Source organism: Microtus pennsylvanicus, chromosome 1 (assembly GCF_037038515.1).
Source record: "Microtus pennsylvanicus isolate mMicPen1 chromosome 1, mMicPen1.hap1, whole genome shotgun sequence".
NCBI classification, from domain to species: domain Eukaryota; kingdom Metazoa; phylum Chordata; class Mammalia; order Rodentia; family Cricetidae; genus Microtus; species Microtus pennsylvanicus.
This window is the reverse complement of record NC_134579.1, coordinates 202,167,683-202,183,951: the sequence shown is the minus strand read 5'-3', so window position 1 is coordinate 202,183,951 and position 16,269 is coordinate 202,167,683. Positions and strand designations below refer to the sequence as shown.

Sequence of the window (16,269 nt, the reverse complement as noted above, 5' to 3'; positions counted from 1 at the left end):
CAACTCTACTCCCCGCTCTTGAGAGAATGAAGTAGTTTACAAGTTTGAAAGTAGTTTCAACAACATGTGTGCTGGTGACACAGTTGAGTGCTTCAGATATATGAATTTGTTAAGTGTACAGATAATTGAATGAAATGATTATCCTATGACCAATTACTGCCACGCCAAACATATGCTCGGCATACCAGGCTCACGACTAACATAAGTCTATATTAGACTCTTGAGACTGAACACTCCAGAGTACATCACATTTGAGGGATGCCAAAAGGATAAGGTGAAGTGGGCTAGGCCATGAGGGACAAAGGAGAATACCGGGCTTTCACTATGAAATGGCCTGGCTCTGACAGGCTCCAGCCTCACTGTCAGCTGGAAAGCGACTGGAACATAAGAGGGCTCACTTAATTGATGGTTCAGTCTGTTGGTTAACTCAAAATTTAAATAGGCTAATAGAAGAGCTGGTGAAGATGAAGGTTCATTGGAGAAACTCAACAGTTTATTTCTTACAACTTTAAAGCCTGGGAAGTCCAACAACAGGAAGCTGGCAGATCTGGTGTCTAACGGAACTCACGTCTTGATTTTCCGATGGTAATTACCCATGATCACAGTTTCCTCTCGAGGTCTTTTCTAGGACACCAAACACTTTCATGAATGTTCCAACTCAGGACTTAACCATGCCTCTCCTACTCTGGTCATTTGCGGGTGAGAGTTCTAGGGAGACATCCAGTCAAGGACGATAAGTCGTCTTGGTTCTTTGCATTATCTAGGCTTGTCACTATGGTTTTTCCTGGGACAAACATCTTCAGGCCGAGAAAGTTTATTTTGATTCACGGTGTCAGAGGTTTTAGTTCAGGGGATCCATTGCCATGGGCCTGCGGCAAGGCTGAACATCCCAGCAGATGGCATGACCAGAGCTAATCACCACATGACAGACAAGAGAGACAGGCCCAGTGACTTTCTCCAAAAGTCATCGGAAATGACACGCTAGGCCTTATATGGCCATCCATCCACAGAATCCAATCCTCTTTACAGCTCCACGAAATGGGCACCGAGATACAAAAATGTAAACAAATTCCTAAAGTCACACAGCTAACAGAAGAAAACCAGATTTCCCCTGTAGGTTAGACACGTGGTCAAAACCCACAGCTTTACACTACAGAGCTAGACAGTCCCTCTTGTTGTCTTGACTCTGGCTCTGGCCAAGCTCCTCTATTTCCTGAGCGCACACTGCCTAAAAGGTGCAACCAGCCATAACAAGTTTACAGTGTCATATTTTCTTTGTTAAAAATATATTCTATCCATGAGCCAAAATAAAATCTTCTTCTTTGGTATTTCATCTTCAATAATGAATTAAATAATGGATACAACTAACATTATTATATATATATATATGATATATATAATACTTTAAATATATATCATATTTTATATATGATTATGTATACATAGAATATATTTGGGTAAGGTACTCCCTGTTGAACAAAGTCGAACTGAGTATTCCAGGACAGAAGGCATAGCTCACAGGTTACACAGTGAAGGAAGAAGGAAGCAAGGACAGGGTTAGGGCATGGAAGGGATGGAGGCAAGCAGGGTACCCGATGGCATGGAGTAAGGGAAGCAGTCAGTGTAGACAATATGGGAAAACCAGGCTCCTCAGTGAATGACATGAAGAGGAAGAGCCAGTCTATTTGCCTCTCCCCATGTAATTCCTCTAGTCATCCTATCTGAGCCATCACTGGGTACATGCAAGTCAGGAGGAAAATACTCCAGCTAAGTTCTCTCTACTGGGATATGTTCAGTTGATCCTGCACAGATGATATGAAAGAGAGAAAGTGAATTAAAGGAAAGATAAAATTTGCTCTGTTCTAACTACTTTTGGAAATAGTCATAAAATGTGAAGAATTAAAAATAATGTGTGCACACACACAAAGAGGTAGGTACATGCTTTATTAGTCTTCTTAAGGTCCCTGCTGTGCCCTCTAAACTTCTTTCCTGGCCCTTCTTTCCATGTGAAGAGCGAGCATCTGCACCTTTCATCCCCTAAGACAAGGTCCCAGACTTCCCAGTTTATATTCTAGTTATCTAGCCCAATAGTTAGCACATAGAAGACTGAAAATTCTGGATGAAGAAATAAACAGAAGAACACATATAGTTTAAGATATGATACACATGGGAAGCAAAGAGTAATCTTATTATGAATATCTACTGCAATAACTTTAATTTTCAATTTCATATCATGTGCCCAGTTAATGTCGCTATTTTCTTGCTTGCCCTGCATCCTATAGCTGGCAAAGCACAAAAGTTAGGTTGACATCTAAACTGTCATTCCGAAATGAGGAGTGCCCTAAACACATACGCACAACTGGTCTAGGAACAACTAGAACTTATTTATTTCTTAGAATTTTATGAGGAAAATCATAGAAACTCAGAGCAGATCTTGTCAGTTAAAAACATTCCAACTGATAAATTTATCTCTGATTATATCAACTAACTGATGACAAAAGAAAGATACTTGAACAAATAAGTCCCAGTAACGTCTGATCACTGCCCAAGAGAACAGTGAGAACTTTTCCTTATTTCATGCGCAGATTCCAGGAGCTGTGGCTCTCCTGAAGTTGCCTAAGAGGGGCGTGCTTGGTGTGGAAGGGAGAGGCTCTTAGCCCCCACAACTAAACTGCGACAGGACTTTGGTGCTGATGAGCAGCTTCTGTGCTGTGGACTGTCCTTTGTTGTTGCTGATTTCTGTCTTTCCAAACCATCTTCAAAGCGATCCCTATAAATCTCTTACAATTCAAATACCTTTAATATGCTGCTGACACAGGGTTTCAAAATTCCCAGGGAGTCACTAGTTAAAGTCTAATTTCATAGCTCTGGTGTAACATATTTTTAAATGGGTCGTCTATCTTATATAAAACAGCACTGCTTTTGTTGACTTAAATAAACCACACGCACACACACATACACACACACACACCCTAAAAAAGCAAAACAAAACCTCTCCTAAGCCTGGGTCTCATGTATCACAGGCTGGTTTTGAACTCACTACGTAGCTGAAAAAAAAAATGTCAAACACCTAATTCTTTCACCTCTACCTTGAAGGTTTTGGATCTTTCAGACACATACCATCACACGTGATTTGTGTAGGGCTAGGAGCCTAATCCCAGGCCTCCTGCATGCTAGGCAATCCTGCACCTCCTGAGCTATGTCACTCCATTCCACTTCCAGAATTTTATGTTTGATAGAGAATTCTTATCTGCCACAGTCACGGAGGCAAAACTACCACCAAACTCTCACAATATATAAGCAGAATTGTAAGCATTTGGGGAAATAAACTCCTATAAGTTTAAGACAGACTGTGGTAGTCATGAGGGGCTACTTCACAACAAAAAAATCACATGAAAGATTTTATCCATCACCTTTCATGATAAAGCTACCTGAGGAAATTGAAAGAGGTCTGTGTGAGAACTGGGGACCGGGGGTTAATTGTTACTGCGCTGCTCTTTGACAACGCTATCCCACCTGGCGCCCCCCACCAGATGCTGCCTAAGCAGACTGTCACACGTGAACAAAGAACCTCAATTTGCACAAGAGCCACTGTCACGCAGTATTAATAAAGTCCCTCCTTGTTGTCTCAATAATGAGCTGTCAGGAGGCTTGCTTTGATTAAAAACAACAAACTTCCTGGTAGAAATAGACTTCTTTCCTGTGACATTCAATCCTTCCCCCTGGGATGGGTTCCTGGGAGCTTCAGGGTCTCCTGTAACCTTACAGTGGTTCATTGAGCGAAGGGTTTAGTGCTCCAGCGTGGTCATGGAGCTAGGCTGGCGAGTCAGGCAGCCACAGTGGTCGGCCCATCTTTCCTTTCCCTGGGTTGGCATTGCAAGCCTGTGTCAGCACACCTAGCTTTATTTTTCACATGACTTCTGGTGGCCGACTTCAAGTCCCTACGCTAGAGTGCAGAGGACTTTACCAACTAGCCCATCTTCCCAGCCCTCCAATACTGGAGTCTTTAAGGGCCCCTCCTCCAGTAGCACGAATCCACGGCCTGAGTTGAACAAAAGTCTTCATCATGCCGTGTTATAAATAGATTATTATTTATCAAGATCCTATTTCTATCCCCATGGGTGCCTTCTCTTTCTTTCTTTCGATCTGTGCCCTTCGTTGCCCCTGGGGCAGGACACGGGCTTCTGCAGCCCATTGCTTCTGAATCTTCCCCTCGAATCCAATTATCTGGCCCCCAGCAGGCCTGTCAGTGTCCTGACAACTGCACGCTGCATGCAGGCCCGGCTGTCAGAGGTGAGAGACTGCAAGGCTGCCTCCAATTCCTCCCCCATTCCCGCTCCGCCACAGAAGGAAGGAGGTGCGCGCAGTACACTGGAGTTGGTTAGGGATGCCAGGGAGGTCAAAGCCGGAGTGGAAGAAAAGGCTGAGGTGAAAATTAGAAAAAGGAAAAGTGCCAATACCATCCAGACAGGTGCCGCCGCTTTCCCAGGCAGAACAGCAAGATTCTACTCCCAGCTCAGGCTCAGCCTTTGTGGGAGATGGAGCGCACACTCAGACTGATTTTAATTGAGATCAATTTAACAAGTGCCATCTTCCACAAAGTCCTCCAATTGATTGAAAACCAAAGGAAGCTCTTCTAAGTGGCCCCAGGTTTCTCTGTTGTTCCCCCACCCACTCCCCAGAGCAATGATTATCTGAACTTTGGGAGAGTGTGTGCTAGAAGAAACATCATTTATTCCTGGCCTATCTCAACATATAAGCTTTAATATGGTGAGTATTTGAGCTGAAATTTTTTTTTGTCATCCCCTGATTCCAATTATTTGTCAACAAGCAAGTGCTTATTAGTGGCCTAGAATTGCAAATGGTTCCTAAAATCTGTCTGCTGTATTGACAGCAACCCTCCAGTCTCAAGGATTCATTGCGGGAAGCTTAGGACCAACACTTGGGTGAGCGACTGCCTGCATCTCCTGAGAGGCACTTGTGAGGAGTTCCAGTTTCAGCAATGGACTTGAAAATAACATGCAGTGCGTGAGAGACGTCCTGAGCTTCCAAGTGTGGTTGACAAGGGCACAGTCATGTCGAGGTCCCCAGTGCCTCAGCCCCATAGGAGTGGCACAGAGGGATGAACGGCAAAGCCTTCCTCGGGTCCAACTGCCAGTGCCAACACTGAGTACGAAAAATATCTGCTGTAGCTTTCTACCCCTCCGATCTTGTTTACAGCCTGAGACTGTTCCCCTACCGAGACTGCTCCAATGATGAACTCCGTCTCCTTGTTCAGCGGTGTATAGTAAACACACGGAGCTTTCAGGGTACTGTGGCTTCTCCATAGGAGCGCCCAAATCACCTAATTCCAGCCCTTACTGTAATGTGTCTTTGTGTCTGTCTTTACTTTATTACCACGCTGCCCTAATTGGATCAGTTCCTGGAGCCATTCAGAATACAGCAGGAAGTGGTCTTCTGCCTCCTAACGGTGACCTGATGGCTATCGTTGCAGCCATAAAGAAACACACAAAACTTGCTTAGCGTCTATCAAACCGCATTGAAGACCCACCACCACACAGTGGACCCAGGCCACCCTAATAACACAACTGCAAAACAAATGATAGCTTCATTACAGGCAGAACAAAACCTTCCGATGAGAGAAAACACACAGTTCAGACAGTTTTCGCTGTGATGGTTCCTCACATCAAGGTCATGATAAGAAGAATATTTCTACTTGAATGTACTGTGGTGGTGGGTTTAAAATTTATAATTTGGAGGGATTCCTTTTTATTAAGGGTCTTACAAAATAAAATCCTGTCACATTGAAGAAAGTCTGGTGTGGGAAGTCCTTCTGTCTGTGTGTTGCTTTTATTGGTTAATGAATAAAGAAACTGCCTTGGCCTGTTAATAGGGCAGAACATAGGTGGTGGGGGTGGGAGGAGCTGGACTGAATGCTGGAAGGATGAAGGCGGAGTTAGAGAGCTGCCATGGAGTTGCTGGAGATAGGCATGCTGAAACTTTGCTGGTAGGCCATGACCTAGTGGTGATATACAGATTAATGGAGATGGGTTAAATTAAGATGCAAGAGTTAGCCAATAAGCAGCTAGAGCTTCTAATGGGTCAAGCAGTGATTTAATTAATGCAGTTTCTGTGTGGATATTTCGGGGCTGAGCATCCGGGAATCAACAAGCAGCTTCCCCTAACAAAAAGTCAAAGCCTTTCTTCTCTAGAATGATCCCAATAATACAACACTAGAATTTCAGTGCTATCAAATAGTCAGTCACTCAAATTAAATATAATTAATTGAGATAATGTAGGCAATTAAAAAATGTTGTCTGTGATATTCAGCAATGTATGTGTGTATCTTATCCATGCGTGTCAGAAATATTGCTTATATTATTGGGGTTGTATACAAAGAGGACTTTGAATTTGTTCAAACTTTTGATCTTTTCAAAGCCATCACATTCTCCTTAGCAAGATTTACAAACTGCTATCTACAAAGAACAATGCAGATGGCAAACCCTTCCTATGACATTGACCTTGATTTTTAGACAATGATACCATTCCATTTGAGAGCAGCAAAACAGTCCCCAGAGACCCAGCCACAAATTGTCCTGTCAGAAGACAGTTTCTTGGGTGGTTCCATGCCTAAGCCTCAAGGCAGCTCCATCAGAGGAGCTGCCAGAGCCTGGAATAATGGTGGCCTTAGTGGGTAAATAGGTAGTGTCCTCAGCAACCACATTAAAATCTGATCCTGTGTGGCTGTGCAGACCCAGAAGGTTGGATAATCACAATACTTCCTTTATATGATCTTAAAACTTTGTTCTTATTGGTGATGAATATGGAACATATCAGCAACTCTAAACTCACCACAACTAACAAAATATTAATAATAAGCCCTCAGTGCATGCATTTAAGGTTGGGGAAGACAATGGGAATTTTTATTAATTGGCATATCAAAAATGGGGAAAAATAGAACTAACTCTTTCTATTCCAAATTTAAGTAGTCTTGGTTGTTCAACAGGTCAGGTCCAATGAACATTTAAACATTTTAAAGAGTTTACTAAATACATAACTAAGTATCACTTTAAATACTTTTAGACAAGAAGATATCGTTGACATAATAATACTAATATCACAGTGCTAGGATGTCCTCACAGGAACAGACCTCTGGACATGGAGCTTCCAAAGCCTCTCCCCTTTTATTCTAGTCCCTACCCTTCAGGCCTTCTTTCCTTAGTAATATGACTTCCCATGGACTGCTTCCTACATGAAAGAAAACTCTGAGAAACCACTAAACCAGAAGGAAGAGTCTATTCAGGTTCTCTCTCTTGCCATTTTTTTTACAAGTTTATAATTATCATTTTGGTGCTGGATAGAAGAATCGTTATTCATCAATTGTCAAAAAAATAATTGAAAACTTTTCATACAAAAGTTCATTATATTGTTGTGTGATGTTTTACTCTGTTGGCTCTTGAGTCTTTTGACTTTTTTGGTCTTTTTGAGGATCCCACCACCCATATAAATCACACATGAAGGCTAATTCTTAGTTATGAATGCCTGGCCTTAACATGGCTTGTTTCTTGCCAGCTTTTCTTAAATTATCCCATCTATCTTTCCCTATCCCAGTACAGCTTTTCCTTCCTTCTTACTCTGTGTCTGACTGCGTTGGCTGGTCCTTGAAGTCCTCCTCCTCCTCTGTTTCCCCAGTTGCCTTCTAGATTTCTCCTCATAGTTATCCTCTCTGCCCGACAACCCAGCCTGTTTCTCTCTCCTGCTTTGCTATTGGCCATTCAGCTCTTTATTAGACCTTCAGGTGTTTTAGACAGGTACAGTAACACAGCTTCACCGAGTTAAACAAATGCAGCATAAACAAAAGCAACACTCCTTAAAATATTATTCTACAACACGAAATGTTTTTATTAAGGGGTTTTCAATGTGGCTCAGAGGATGGGATGCTTGCTGTCAATCTGGATGTCCTGAGTTTGATCCCTAGAATCCAGACGGTGGGAGGACCATCACCTCTGGCCTGTATGTGTGCTGGAGTCACATACCCCCACCCCCTTATACACACTAAACAAATAGATGCATTCTTTATTAAAATTTAAAAGGCCCTCACTAAGCCAAAAAGAACTACTTATAATTATTGTAATTTATTTTTTACTTATAAAATGTGTGTGCCTCAGCTTATGATATAGGTCAGTGTAAGTTTCACAAAGAATTGGACAGACTTGATTTTAACCTAAGAACCACAAAGTGTTACAAATAACTAAGTAAACTGTTGTAGTTTAAAAATAATAACTTCACTATGAAATGTGCCACAGAATAGAGCATCATGCCTATATGAGTTTGTATAACCTGGGTTTTTCCTTGTTATCAGATGAACTCAGTTCCTGTTACTGGGAATGCAATGTGTATGTGTATATCATAATAGGCACCCAGCAGTACTTGGGTTCATACCTGCATCATGGTGTATTTTTTAAATTATGACATGGGGGCAATTGTTAAACAAATAGGTATTTTATTTTAAAATTTCTCGGAAACATTATCATATGCCCTGATGTGGTTTGAATCTGAGATTTCCCTGGGCTTGTGTTATAGGTGCTCCTCCAGGTTTGGTACTCTTTTGAAAGCTGCAAAACCTATAGGCTGTGGGTCCTAGCTAGTAAAAGTACCTTAGTAGAAGTAATCTTTGAAAATAACACCTGCCTCTGGCTCAAACCTGCTCTCTGCTTGGTGGCCAGTCATCATGTAAGAATCTTGCTACAGGCTCCCACTACAAACACTACCAAAGTGGTGGTGTGGGATTCCCCTCTGTATGCTGTGAATACCTTTGGTTAATAAAGAACTGCCTTGGGTCTGCACAGAGCAGAACTTAGTTAGGTGGGGAAAACTAAACTGAACGCTGGGAAAAAGCAGGGCAGAGTAGAGAGAAGCCATGTAGCCCTGCTAGAGACAGATGCTGGGAATTTTATCTGGTAAGCCACAGCCACGTGGCGACCGCAGATTACTAGAAATGGGTTAAATTAAGATATAAATGTTAGCCAATAAGAAACTATAGATAAAGGGCCAAGCAGTGTTTTGAATAATATAGTTTCTGTGTGATTATTTCGTGTCTGAGCTGCTAAGCAGTCAGCAACTAACAAGCAGCCTCCTTACAATAAAGTGGCTTTATGGTTTCATGCCCAAGGATCAGTAATTAATTTAATTAATTTTAATCATTAATATTAATCACTAATTGATTGACTTAATAGATGAAAAATTAATATTGTGAGCATGACCATCCTACCAAAAAGCAATCTACAGATTCAATATAACCCCATCAAAATCTAGCACTATTCTTCATGGAAATAGAAGAAAAAAAACTCTTAAAATTCATATGAAAGCACAAATGATTCTGGACAGCCACAGGAACCCTGAGCAAAAAAAAAAAAAATAGTGCTGAGAGTAGTACTGTCAACGTCAAGCAATCCTATAGAGACATAGTGCTGAAGGCACCGCAGTACCGGCATTTTGAGATTCCATATCATGCTAGGCAGTATGGCTGCCATAAAAAAGTTAAACACAAATACTGGTGAGGATCTGCACTGTTGGGGAGACGGTGAGTTGGGACAACCACTCTGAAAATCAATGTGATGGCTTTTCAAAAAGATAGAAGCAGAACCGACATGTGCCCCGGCTGTACCACACTCCTGAGTGTTTCCCCAAAGGACACTATTTGCTGCCATAGAGATACCCCCCCACACACACACCCTAGGCTGGGTCCACTCCCTAGCTATCCTGTATACGTGGAGGCCCAATCCATAGGAGGGAATACATATTTGGTAAGATTTGCATTATCAAGATTTTGCTCATGGCTGGGATAATGCAGACCCTAGGGCAAATCAGGTACTGCTGATGTTTTACAAAGTGAATATTTTTGTTTATGTTTATACCAGCAGACAACTGCTACTTCCATGCCAGGTCATAGCTACTTCTTTTTGCAGTTAGCAACCTTGAGTGTAGAGACTCATGACTGGTGGACGCACTGAGAATAAAGTGGCTGCTAAGTGTTCAGCCCTGAATAAATCATCTGTACCGTACCCTTCAAGACTCACAGAACATTCAGGAGTGAAGGGGAAATTCTGTAACAGAAAGAGGGTGGTGAAAGGCTGTGTGAAACCCCACACAGCCCTTGCAAACATGAACACACAGCAGCTGCATCAGGATAAGGCAGAGCAGGAGGAGTTGACCAAAGAAGAGACTTCAACAGGAGTGGGGTGGGCATAAGAGAGGGTGACAGAGGGGAAATATGATGAGGGTATATTGTCTATATGTGTGAAATGTCAACATAAAAGCAGTAATTCAAAACTAAATCTTATCATTTACATATTTTTTTAAAAATATATTTTCCCTAAATCAAATTCAGACATCTATGTGATAATCAAGTTGTGAGGTGACCATTAGTGGGAATAAACTTTGCTTAACCATACTAAGGTTTCTTACTAGTCTTTGTCCAAAATAATGGTCATTGCCCCATAAAAAGGTGATCTAGGGATGCAGCCAAAACCTAAGAGATGTAGCAAGGAAGCTGATTATTTTTTAAAATATTGAGTGTTTGTGATACATGTAATAATTCTCAGCTTTTAAATTTGTCACATTCTCTTGTCCATTTCTCATTGTAAATAAATTTTCCTGTTCAAAAAATGAAAAAGAAGGATGGATGGATGGAAGGACGAATGGAGGGAGGGAAATATATGGATGGATAGACAGATGACAGATAAGCAGGTGATAGATGATAGATAGATAGATAGGGAGATAGATAGATAGATAGATAGATAGATAGATAGATAGATAGATAGATAGATGATAGATAGAAAGGGAGATAGATAGATAGATAGATAGATAGATAGATAGATAGATTAGACAGACAGTCAGATAGACAGAAAGGCAGACAAGAAGGCAGATTAAAAACAAGACTCCTAGTGATAGTGAGTTAATTTATTGTAGACATACTATACTTAGAACAACTTAAAACTGCACCCCAAATTGTTCTAAGTGTTACAATTTTAAATAGCATTGGTGAGAAAAGCTGGATTTCAGAGCCCACTGGGTTTCGGGTATTACCTTCCTCAAGCAGAGTTTCTACTCTAAGAAAAAGAGTGAACTGAAAATAGACCCAGATCCACAGGTTAATCCTAAATTCCAAATAAGTTCTGCATAACGAAAAGGGTCCTATCAGCTGAATCTTCGTTAGGGACAACAGCATCTTTACTCTGCTTTATCTAATTGCAGTAATCAGTTCTATGTGATAAGAACACCGAATCCACAATGTATGACACTGTAGCATTTAAAGATAAAAGAGAATATTTATACATTTGAAATTGGCCATTTTTTTCATAGACACAAACACACAAAAACATCAACTGTTGTGATGGTTTGAATGAGAAATGCCTTCCAGAGGCTCCAGTATTTGAACACTTGGTACCGGCTGGCAGTGCTCTCTTGAGAGATGGCGCAACCTTGTTGGGGGGAAACACATCAACTCGATAGGGTTTTGAGAGTTTAGGGCCTCACTGCACCTTCAGTTCACACTCTCTGCTTCATGCTCACAGGGCTGCGGTTAAAGATGTAATCTCTCAGTTCCCTGGTCCTGCTGCCATACCTGCCGCTTGCTGTCATGGTGATTCTCAGCCTGGAATCATATGCCAAAATTAACTCTGTTCCTTAAGTTGCCTTGGTTACACTGTGTTATCAAAACGTCAGGAAAGTAATACAGTGGTAAGTGCATAATTGATAGCTGGGACCCTAAGACATTGAAAGACTCTAGAGAGGTAGGTCACAACATCTGAAGAATTATCTACAGCGTATAACCAGAGAAATGTAAGTAACAGAGCACCCAAGGATTCCTATATATCAGTAAGGTAGTGTCCTGCTTAGGAAAGGGGGAAAGATTTAGATGGTTACAATACAAAGAGCACATCCTGTTGAGTAACAAATAAACACTCAGAGTTCTCACTGTACACGGTTATTATTTCTGTGAATTTCACTGGCCACCTAACAGGACCCAAATTTCAGCTGCTTCAGCGTAATTGAAATTGTGTGAAATATAAAAAATGTGAATAGCTCCCGAGCCCACAAATCACTGAGCAAATAATAGCTGTGCAAGATGATCAATGACCAGTTAAGTAACTTCTTTCAAAGTCTGTCCATGATTGGTCACTACACATCTGTTATTTAATTCATACCAGGCAACAAGGCATGAAGTTTTGTTGCCTGGTTATAGCCCACTGATGAACCGTATGATGTTTGACCAAAACGGATTATCTACAGAGAGCGCTGGTAAATGAAAAGGATATAGGCCAAAGATTAAGACAAGAGGAGGTGCTCAGCGGGTAAAGTTCTCGCTGTACAAGCATGAGGACCTGAGTTCGAATCCCTAGACGTCGTGTTTAACTGAGTACTGTAGCAAGCACCTGCATGTTCCTTGAGAAGGCAAGCTAAGAGAAGAGAACTTCCAGCAGCTTGAGGGTCAGCTAGCCTAGCATTCTAGTACAGAGAGAGGTAAACAACAAACACTAAATCTATATGTAGAATGGGTATTTAATATAAATAGCGTTAGAGGAAAAAAACCACCTGGATAAGCTTATATGACACCACTGTCATTAGAGATGTGGTTCTCTGGCAAAGGAATCCAGCATGGAAGAGCTAACCATACACCTAGGGGCTATTCTGGGAATGCTAAAAGATTAAGATATCACAGAAGTGACTGCAGCAAAATATTTCCCATCAAAGGAACACTCAGATATTTCATAACACTGGAGATGTCAGGGGTCCACTGCTGGAAGCCAGTCCCTATAAAGGGTTATAAGAGTCTGATACCCACACTTCTGTCCCTATCCCTCCAGCTACTGCTCTCCATAGAGGAACAGCTATTCGATCCCTTCCGCATGTCATATATATAGTCTTGACCACATCATGGTGACAGTAAGGAAGTCAAAGATACCATTGTGTTCTATTCCAAGATCTGGGGCATGGAAGACACTACTTTCAGTGGAGAACAGGAAGCACTGTGTTTTGAAGACCAAAAATATAACTTACAAATGATGGGAAAGGAATTTGATATCAAAGCAGTTCACCTAGAAGGTTCCTGGGACACATAACTTCTAACCACAGAAGCTCCTTTGGAGGAGATAATCAAGCACCTCAGGCTTGTGATGTCCCTGATGGGGCGGGTGTGGTCTCCAGGACAGGAGGAAAATGTCCTATCATGTGCATCTACTTCCGAGGTCGTGACAGAAATCTGATCAAGGTGTGCAACTATGTCCCATCATGATTGACACTTGCCCTCTTCCAATACGGAGTTCCCCAAGATGTCATCCTCTCCCTTGTTGCCACAAATCTGTCTCCAGGCCCAGAGATCTCCAAGAACGGAGAACTTTGACATGTTATAATGTCTGCAAAATGATCTGAGACAGGTTTATGTCCAAAATTTTGATTTTAGATGAATGGACTCCATCCAAGCTACTCCAATAAATGACTAGCCTTTCCATTTGAAAAGAAAAAAAAAGTCCGATAACCATTTAGCAGCATACACTAACAAGCACGTTGTATAAGCCTATAAGCCATGAGTCTATGACTTGACATATCTACATCAGGACATGCCTAGCAGAATTGAATTCACAGGAACACAACAACAAAGGTGATGTACAATGTTGTGCAGATTGACTTTCCCTGTAAGAAAACAAAAGGACTGATTATACAAAGTCAGATAGAGGGCATTTTCCTACTAAGGCATATGTATGTGAATATGTGTACATAAATATGCCATAGATACATAGCATACCACAAATATTTGTATATAAATATGACAAGAGAAATAGGATGATCACATGGCCAAAAACAAAAGCAAAAACCAAGCAAGCAAACAAGAGAAAGGAGGGAAACCAATGGTGACTCAAAGGAATTTTGAAAGGATACTGTAGAAAGAAGAATACACAGGCTTTGAATCCATGTATAGTTGAAGCCAGGAAGTAGTAGTGTATGCCTTTAATCCCAGCACTCAGAAGGCAGAGGCTGGCAGATGTCTGCGAGCTCAAGGCCAGACTGGTCTACAGAGCAAGTTACAGAAAAGCTGTATTAGTTGCACAGAGAAACCCTGTCTTGAAAACAAAACAAAGAACCAAATAATCTACTTGGAGAGGAAGTGAGCAGGAAAGGGTTAACTTGGAACTTCTGTGATATGGGTTTTGTTTTCTGTGTTCTCTGTGTGGTCAGAACACTGAGGGACTTGGGGGTATTTGCTTTGCAAAGCTATCAAGCTGCATGTTTTATATCTGTTCATTTTGCTGGCTAGATATTATATTTCAACAAAAAGTTAGAAATGAAAGTAAAGAATATTGTTTTAATATATACCATCAGCATTTGTTATGAGTTCACCGAAGTATTAGCATAAAGGAGCAATTCAGAAGTGGCCATAGAAACTCTGGAGGGCCTCCTGGGTGTCCACAAGGTTAAAATGTATTGTTAAAATAATATTTCAACACTATGGACCTCTTCTACTAGGTTGTAACTGATTACAGAAAAGCAGTGACCAAAAGATTGAAGTGTCCCGTGTAGGAACTGAGTGGTGCCATGGAGTTGTGCTAGCGGCCGTTGTCTGTCTGCTCCTCTGCCAGGCATCCTTTCATTAGAGGAGAAGAGAGGGAGCAAGCAGGGCGGGGGAGGAGGGGAAGAATCCATTTCATTTAAGAATAATTGATGAAGCATCCAAAAATTAGCATGTAATGCATTTATTTTCAAATGAATAAATACATATTACAAACGTTTCTGGGGGTTCATCTCTCATACAGTAAACGGCAGCGCGTGTGACTGACAGGCGCAACAGCTCTTCAGAGCCCTCGACAGCGTTCAAGAGGAAAAGGCGCTCCGAACACCAAAAAGTTTTGAGAATCTCTTAGGAAATGTAGGGTCTCCAATTATTTTACAACTGTCTCGCTTACATGTAAATAAGCCCTTTACTGACATTTGAAAACTTTAGATGGAGTTAAAATATTCATCACGCAATCAATTCTGTTGGCACGTTTTGTTCTAACAGGCAGACTCCTCCAGTGACAAGCAGTGTTCAAGCCTCACCTCTGCGACAACAGTCTTTTCCCAGTGACCAGGCAGAGGAGCCACTGAAGACAAGACTAGAGTTGTCAACACATTCAGTGAGTGACATATCAGTCAGTGGGCCACAAAGAGGACAGAGCAGGTACTTCCTATCCACAATAAACCTTTGATCATACTAGAATTTCAAAGTTCAATAAAATAGATATTTTCATTGGATTTTTATATGTTCAGATTTTTAAAGATACATATATTCATTAAAAACAAAATTACCACCCTTAGCCACCACAGAAATGTAGATTAACACCTGGTGTGGTAGAATGGTCTGTATTCTGTCAATTATATTTTAAATAAACGCTGATTGGCCAGTAGCCAGGCAGGAAGTGTAGGCAGGACAATCAGACAGGAAGTAGAGGTGGGTCAATGAGAACAGGAGAATTCTGGGAAGGAGGAAGCCCATTTCCTCTGCGGTCCCAGCCCAGACACAGAAGAAGCAAGATGTGACTACCTCTCTAAAGAAGGTACTGAGCCATGTGGCTAACATATGCTAGATTAATGGGCTAATATAAGTTATAAGAGTTAATAAGAAGCCTGAGCTAATGGGTCAATCTGTTTATAGTTAATGTAGACCTCTGTGTGATTTCCTTGAGACTTAATGATTGTGGGAACTAGGCAGGACAGAAAATCAATCAACAAAAACCCTTTTGGCAATTCATCTTATGCCAATGGGAATGACTAAGATTTTAAAAAAATGACAACAAATGTTGGCATGGATATGGAGAAAAAAAAACTTCACCATTGATGGAATGAAAACTGGCATAGCCACTGTAGAAATAAGCGTGGCAGTTCCTCAAGAAGCTATAGAAAGATCTACCACATGATGCAGCCATGGGACTATGCCACGCTGGCACATTACCAACAACCTCCATATCCTATTAATAGATACTTGCTCATTCATGTTCATTTATGTGCTAATTCACCAGAGCCAGGAAATGGAAACAGTTTAGTTGTCCATTAAATGATGAATGGATAATGAAAATAGGATATGCATACACAGTGGGGTTTTGTTCACCTATAAATAAAAATGAACTTTCAAGGTAAGTGGATGGAGCTTTAAATGATTGTTCTGAGTGAAGCAACTCAGATGCAGAAAGACAAACATCACACAGTCTGTCTTACGTGTGGCTTTAGATACGT

The 16,269-nt window shown here is 41.2% G+C and overlaps 1 protein-coding gene and 1 pseudogene across 1 annotated transcript in view; one reads left to right on the top strand and one right to left on the bottom strand.

The window, feature by feature from the left end:
• Samd5 (sterile alpha motif domain containing 5) overlaps positions 1-16,269 on the bottom strand; it is a 416,281-nt gene that overhangs the window by 237,948 nt on the left and 162,064 nt on the right. The window lies entirely within an intron of this gene.
• LOC142837789 (glyoxalase domain-containing protein 5 pseudogene) lies at positions 4,273-13,297 on the top strand (annotated as a pseudogene).